This window comes from Sorghum bicolor, chromosome 2 (genome assembly GCF_000003195.3).
Source record: "Sorghum bicolor cultivar BTx623 chromosome 2, Sorghum_bicolor_NCBIv3, whole genome shotgun sequence".
Lineage (NCBI taxonomy): Eukaryota > Viridiplantae > Streptophyta > Magnoliopsida > Poales > Poaceae > Sorghum > Sorghum bicolor.
The window spans coordinates 11,006,689-11,014,633 of NC_012871.2; the positions used below are offsets into that span (position 1 = coordinate 11,006,689).

Consider the following 7,945-nt stretch of genomic DNA (forward strand, 5'->3'; position numbering starts at 1 on the left):
GTATTTACTGTGGCGGGTATTTTAAGGGTGCTCGCCTCGGTTAATCAATTTTATAAGGCGATTAATAGAAAATGACCGCCTCAGTTAATGCCAAGCATTAACCAAGGCAGTTAAAATTTCTTCCCATCTTGAAGGGTGTTTTCAAAAGGTCTCAGAAAATTTTTTTTGTAGTAGTGGCCTGAGTTGATTGAGGTGGTCTTGAACGGAACCGAAAAATTTGGTTATTATTAAAGAAAAAATCTCCAAAAGACTCTATAAATGACTTTCTAAATTTAGTATCTCTCCATTCTGCCTCATTTGCTGTCTACTTTTGTATAGCCTACCTCACTAGCCATCCATTCCCTTAACGTTACAAGCCTATTGGAATATTGTAGTATTTTTTGTCATATCTATTTTATAGAGTACTCCCTCCATACCTATAAAAAAAGTCGTTTTAACAAGGTTTAGGTCAAATATTGGGAATATAAACCATGAATAACTTTTAATTTATTGAGTTCGAAAATATGAGAACCATATGAATAGATTTTGTCCTGAAAAATACTTTCATAAAAACATACATATACCACTTTTGATAAATATTTTTATAAAAATAAGGAGTCAAAATTAGGCTTTGGAAACCATGTTGTTGTCCTAAACGAATTTCTTTATGGGTACAGAGGGAAGTTAAATCGGTAAATTTGGCTTTTTTTTACTAGTCTCTTGGAGATGCTCTAAGACTCCTAGCCAGTTTCAATAAGAGCAATATAGTAAATTGGCTTATTGTCAAGTCCGTGAAACAAACTCAGAACAACCCATATTTATATATGAGTTAAAATAGTGTATATTCAACTATGATAAAAAAATATGATATAGAGTCTAATTCCATACCCTATTAGAGCAAGATGTAAATTCCATCTCACTTCCGAAACCTATTAGCGAGCCCCAGAGCGTGCTATAAGTTGCACACTAGAAACATAGCATTGAGATCCATAGAATCAATTTTTATCTCCCACCTCATGAATTTAAGATAGCATTATGTGAGTTATATCTGAACTTTGGAAAGTTGTGGAATGTCAAATTCCAAGGCAAATAATCTAGTCTATTAAGCAGGTTCCAATTTCTCCAAAATGAAATGATCCAAACGGTCCCTTACTGTTTTGTTTTGAAATGTTCCTTACAAAAATGGCAAGCTTACTACTCAAGGATTAGTAAAACGAAGTTGGTGGAAAGGGTGGTGGATATAGAGCGCTCACTTGACTTCGTGATGCGAACTCAGAACCCATATATTCATATAATTACCGAGAGAGCAGAGAGGTTCCATCTAAAGAGACTTACCACAGATTTCGACAAGCCGGTAATGGAGACCGGTCTTTTTTTTCCCCTTTATCCCAATGCCAGTGTTGGTTGGCAGTTGAAACAAATGAGGCGATTGCAATTGCAAGAGATCGCCTACTGGATGGGAGGGGATCTACTTTGCAGAATTGATGGACTCGTTTTGCATTCAGAACGAAGCTCGCTCGTCCCTCGTGCCTTGCCTCATTTCCTGGAACAGGATACCCTCCATCCAGTGAACTTGTGGAGGAGTCCAATGCACAGAAGCATGGTTCTCAGCCATGGCTTTCAGTTCTGTCCTGATTAAGGCCTTGTCTAGTTCCCAAAAAAATTTGCAAATTTTTTCAGATTCTCCATCACATCGAATCTTTAGACGCATGCATAGAGTATTAAATATAGATGAAAATAAAAACTAATTGTCCAGTTTGGTCGGAATTGACGAGACAAATCTTTTGAGCCTAGTTAGTTCATGATTGGATAATATTTGTCAAATACAAACGAAATTGCTACGGTATCGATTTTCCAAATTTTTTTGAAGTAAACGAGGCCTAAAACCACACTTGCAGAGACATTTGCCTACTGCACGGGCGGCTTCCTTCACCTGTGCCCGAACGCTGCCTATCAGACCCAGTTGCATCTACTTTTTCTTTAAAACAATGTATTTTCATCCACTCCAATGTACTCTCTCCATTCCAAATTATAAGTCATTCCAAAAAATTTGGAGAATCAAACCAGCTCAAGTTTGACCAAATTTATATCATAAGATAATAACATTTATAATAACGACTAAGTATCATTAGATTCTTCATTAATTATATTTTCATATTATATCTATTTAATGTCATAAATCTTTGTATTTCTTTCTATAATTTTGGTCAAAAAACATGAAATGCTTTGACTCTCCAAGATTCTTAGAATGACTTATAATTTAAGATGGAGAGAGTAAAATACAAGCAGTAGATTATTTTCTTCTTGTCACTAACACATCCTTCTAAATGTGTGTTGTAAATTGTGATGCTACGATAGACCATCATCGCCATCATCATCCTTGGCCAACTGGTAACATGAGAACTCAAATTTACAGCTCCATGAGATGCGAGCTACAGGAAAGAAATTAAGTTATGAGTTGTGGTATGGTGCTGGTGCCTCCTGGTTCATGGACAGTGACTTATAAGTGTGGTTTGTTGTTTGGGTTCAGACTTCAGAGAACTGGTCCATCTGGCAATGCAGGTCAGTCATTTCTAGCAATAGGTTCCATTTCACCACAGAATTAACCAACAGCTACATGAACCCATACCACAACAAAAATTCAATCGTTTGCACTCATAAATTTCCAAATGCTGAATGCTGCATTTAGCAAGAGTAATTTTAGAGCTACTTAGCTAATATTCTTCGAACAAATCCGAAAATAACTGCACATAAAACTGCAGACTTAATTTCCCACACCCTGCTACGTACGTACACACTTTTTTCCACAACTGTGCAAATGTGCCATTCCAAAAGTACAAGAGGGCAAAAAAAATCAGCAACACAGTTCAGGTTGAGTAAATAAGTTGCAGTAGTATCACAACCAAATTTCCAGCCACAATAAACTGGACCAAACTACTGCACTAAAACGCCATGCATATCATTTTCGTGAACACCAGTTATTTCAGACTTTCATTCCAAGCTCTGACAGTCTGACTGCAGAATCAGGTTATGAAGCAGAGTTGGAGGCAGCTCAGGTCACCATCATAAGCTTTAAACCAAATAACAGGCTACTAGCTTTACAGGTTTGAGACTACTAACCATTCCTTAGCCCACTACTGCAGCAAGAGTTTTCTGAGGCGGTCGAAACAGTCTGTCTCGGTGGAGAGCAGGGGCGGAGCCCACCCCTCTCGGCACAGGTAAACATTGATAGCCCACGTACTTGTTTAGCTTTTCTGGACTTTAGAGCATCTACAGCATAACATAAAGTTGAGAGAAGAGAGCCCACTCAGGTAGCCCATTAAGTTTCTTGGCTTCTTGGGCTTTAGAGCACCACAAAGTTCACAGCAAAGAGTCCACACTAAGACATACATATCGATGGCGTATGATGGTTGTTGGTTTATTTTTATTTTATTTTTTTGCCCCCCCTATAATTTGATGCACCCTCCGCCACTGGTGGAGAGGTCTCCATTAGTCATAGTAACGCAGGCGGTCCATTTTTCCGCCTCCATAAATCAATCAGGAAAAAAAAACAGGACAAGCCCACTGAGCCCATCCACTTTAGAGAGAGTTCCCGAGCTACGGACTCAAGTTCCCAAGCACAAAGCAAGTAGCATGCTACAATCCTGATTCATTTACCATCTTGCAGGCAAGCCCCAGACAGCTTCAAAAACTAAGTATCTAGCAAGCTACCGACTTAGAGATAGATGCTACTACTAATCATTCCCGATATCAGCGATATACAATGCATTTTGGTAGCTCTACAGAACAATGTAAGCACAGCAATGTAAGCACAGGACAGCAGCAAAATCATGTAGAGATATCCCACCCGAAACCATACTTCTGGTCTAGTAATTTCCTTCTTGATTTAGAAGGCATTGGACTTGCAATTTGAGCTTATTATCCATTTGATAAGCCAGCTCCTGGTCCTGGCCCCTCATCTGTAAAGACCACAACACCAGCTCCTGATCCCTCATCCGTGGAGACTGCTCCCGGTGCTGCATACAAAAGACAAATACAAAATATGATGAACCACTGTTAACAATGAACATTGGGCCAACACAAATTACACATGAGCCGTGAAAGCAGCAGCGATTTAGGAATACATAATTAAACTAGTTAATGGTCACATATACACAACACCATCAAGATATCCTTAAAAAAACAACATCAAGAAGATGAACTCAAACTAGTCTAGATCTAGGAATGTATACTATTGGTATTTCTATGATGTTATTAAGTGACATTATTGCCAAACTGGAGATGATTTAGGAAAATATATAATTAAAGATTGGCACGAGACAAATATTTGGACCATACAACCTCATGTAGACATAACCTTTTATGTTGGTAATAATATATAGGTAGTAGTAAACTGATTCATGAGGTTCAGGTATCGCTCTTTGACAGACAACATTCTTTTTCCCACAAAAAGAATATAACACAATCTTGCTGAGCCCATACACAATCAGACTATATTTTCATGCTGAACTACTACTTATTGTGCAAAAGCCGCAAATTATAAAGTGACAAAACAGGTACCTGGAGTGCAGAAGCTCACATAGGGAATAATGCAACCCCAGCCTAAGCACTCGCCTATGTTCTTGCTCCTCCCTGAACTCAGATCAATAGCGAAATACCCAACGCGTGTCTTAAAGAAAATGACACCAGATCCTGCTTCTGCAAAGCCAGCCAACCAAGGTTTGTCTGCGAAAGCTTCAGGTGGGAATATGGGATCACGCAGGGCATCTTGTGGGAGCAGCGTACGAAGCTCAATGGCTCTTCTTTCTTCCCATCTTCCATGCTCCCTTATCCATAGGTGAAGTTTTGAACCAAGTGTTGAATTGCTTGTCTTGGCAACTCCTAGCCTACCATCCTCTGTAGCAATAAGCACAGTGGTCATGCCCTCCATTCCAACGCCAGGTGCTACTCTTAGGCAAATAGTAGATATCTGATTTGTCAGCAAGTCATACTTGAAGATTTCCTGGTTGCATCCACTCAGGAAGTAGATGGCACTCCCAACGTGAACACAGGCCCCGGTGATAAACTCATAGCCAAAATGGCCCATAGTGCGTCCCTCATCAGAAGCGAAGATGGGATCACTCCAGCTATCAGCTTCAGATGAATAGAAACAAGAGAAGTTCCTCCGTTGAGATCTTCCCACACATACAACCTTGAAGTGGCAACGGATATGGCTGCAGCCGTCTCCCACGGCGCAGATGACGGCCGCGTCCCAGCCCAGTTACTAGATCTGAACAGGCCTGAGGTGAACGGCAGCGGCACCACGGGCAGATCCCACTGCTCATCAGTGATGGGATCCCACACGGAGAGGAAGACATCCAGATCCTTCTCGGGGCAGCGAAAGAGGAGCACGCGGCCATGGCTGGAGTGGACCGCTCGCACGTCGCGGCCGTCAGCGTGGCGCGGGCGAAATGATGACATAGGGACGAAGCTGATGTCGCTGTGGATGTTGGCGATGTAGCCCAGCAGTGGTGGCGAGCGGTGGAGCTCACGGAATCTACGGCGGAAGACGGGGCCGGTGATGACGCGGTACCATTGCCTGCTGACGAGGGCGGCGCGGGCGAGGGTCGCGGGGTCATCCGGTGGGAGGCGGAGGAGGAACAGCTCGATGAAGTCGTCAATCAGAACCGCCGGATCCGGAGGTGGCGGGCCCTAGCAAATCCCTGGATGAGGTGGGCTCAAGTGGGGTTGTTTTTTTCCTTGATGAGTTAATTATATGCTATATATCATTATTTTATCATTTGGGTTGTTTTTTTAGAAAATGAAAAGGTTCCGACCACAGCCATGCATCGCACGCAATCAAGTCATATTACGAGTTTTGTGACCCTAGGGTTGCTTAGTACACATTAATATTCATCATTTTTTTATGGGATTAATATTCATCATCGGTTGTGTAGAGACTATAGATTTAGTGCTTGTCGGAAAAGAAGAAAAAGTAAAGGATTAAAAACAAAGTTTTTTCAAGTAAACATCAAGCAGCTTGTTCGCTTGAGCTTATCAGCCGAATATGTTAGACATTTAACAGTATTTTTCTCACCCAGTAAATCAGGTAACAGTACTTCTTGTGCCAAAGATCATTAATTTTTAAGCCAACATTAATGTTTCATAATGATATTCTACAAACTTTTTGTTGACACCTGCAGACTGCCGCCCTATGTAAATGCTAGTTCCGCCCCTTGGGTGGAGCCACCGTCCATAGAGGCCTCAACGAGTGGCGGCTGAAGACCTTGGTGGTCGCAGTTGTAACATCCAGACCTAGGGCTTAATAAGATTAATAGGATACTTATACCAATAAATTGCAACTTATTTTCTGAAAATCCATCTCCAAAGAACTCTAAAACTAAGTGTATGCTTGGCATAGAGAAATTTAGGGATACATGACCGACCGAGAAGTTCTTTCCGGATGTGCACGAGTGAGGACAAAGTATGCAGAAAAGACTGGTGTTGGTCTGTGAAGGCTGACTATGTCCTAGAAAAGCTGCCAAATCTGGCCTCGTGGAGGCGGAACATTATAGCAGCAGCCGGTGCAGTGGCACCCACTTCTCAGCGTGGCTTCTTGCATCCATGGTAAGAGCATCTCCAAGGGTTTTGCATTTGAGTAATTTGCCAAAAAGCTCTAAAAGAGGTATCCAACGGTTTTGCATTTGGAGTTTACAATTTGGGAAACTTGGCAAATGAGGGAGCAAACTTGATAAAAATGCCAAGCTGTGGACGACTTTGCAAATCCGATCGCGCGAGCAAAGTCACGTGCGAGGAAAGCGCGCGCCTCTGGAGACCTTCTATTTTTATCCTTTGCCAAGTCCAAATGTCAATTCTCTTGGAGATGACCTATTTTTATCCTTTGCTTTTTGTTATGGGAGTTTGCAAATAGCAACAAATGCCAAGTCAATTTGCCAAAGCCTTTGGAGATGCTCTAAGTGTGGTGTTATCAAAGAGTTGAAGTCGAAGGTTGGCATTTCTGTTTCAGGAGTTCGAGCGTGGTTGGCCATTGCTACTATAGAAGAAGCGCGCCCATGCCCTAGTCCATTATGTAAGGTGTTGTTATGGTCTAAAAAATAGGAAAAAGTTCATTTTACCTTCGTGAACTATCCTCGAAGTCTAGTTCATTTTGCCTTCCTGCTATATATGGGCATCCAGTCCGAGCTGAATAGCTCGGCACGAGGCCCGTGTTTTTGGCACGGCCCAAGCCCCGCCTCACTATACCACAACCAAAGTATAGTGTCTCCAAAACGGTCGCTATAAGCCGTTATAGCGACTGATCATCGGTCGCTATAATGTTATAGCCACCAATGTATAAGTCGCTGTAAGTGGCGTCGCTATAAGTGTATAGCGACCGACAGGGTTTATAGCGGCCGATCATCTGTTACCTATTTTGCGACCAATCGTTTGACGATATCAAACATTTTAGCGTCTAATAATCAGTCACAGTGAACTGACGCTATTATATATAATATTAATTTCATATTAAGCATATTTCAAACATAATAAACATCTGTAACATGTCACATTATTCAACAACCACATATATACATTGCTGCTCATAGCACTCATGAAACACATCATTAGATAACAATATCTCAAGTTTCATTAAAGCCAACATTTAGCAATACACATCAAGTTCAATCATCTAAGATTCTAATCCATGACAGTTCCATCATCTGACACAACCTATTAAATGGTAGGCACAAGCCATATGTTTGCTTCCACAATCTAACTCGATTCACTACAAAATGCCTCATCTCCATCTTATCAAAAGCAATATGTTGGCTTCCTGGTGACTTTCCAATATCATAAACACCTCCAAGGCTTCCGTCCCACCTGAATACAAAAAAACACAGCGCACACTCGTAAAAAATACAGATAAAGATGACTACATGCTGCTTTAAACTAGATTCCTATGCTTTTTGCCCTTCCACAAAATTTAAGG

At 41.2% G+C, this 7,945-nt stretch overlaps 1 pseudogene; it reads right to left on the bottom strand.

The window, feature by feature from the left end:
* LOC8084575 lies at positions 3,496-6,584 on the bottom strand (annotated as a pseudogene).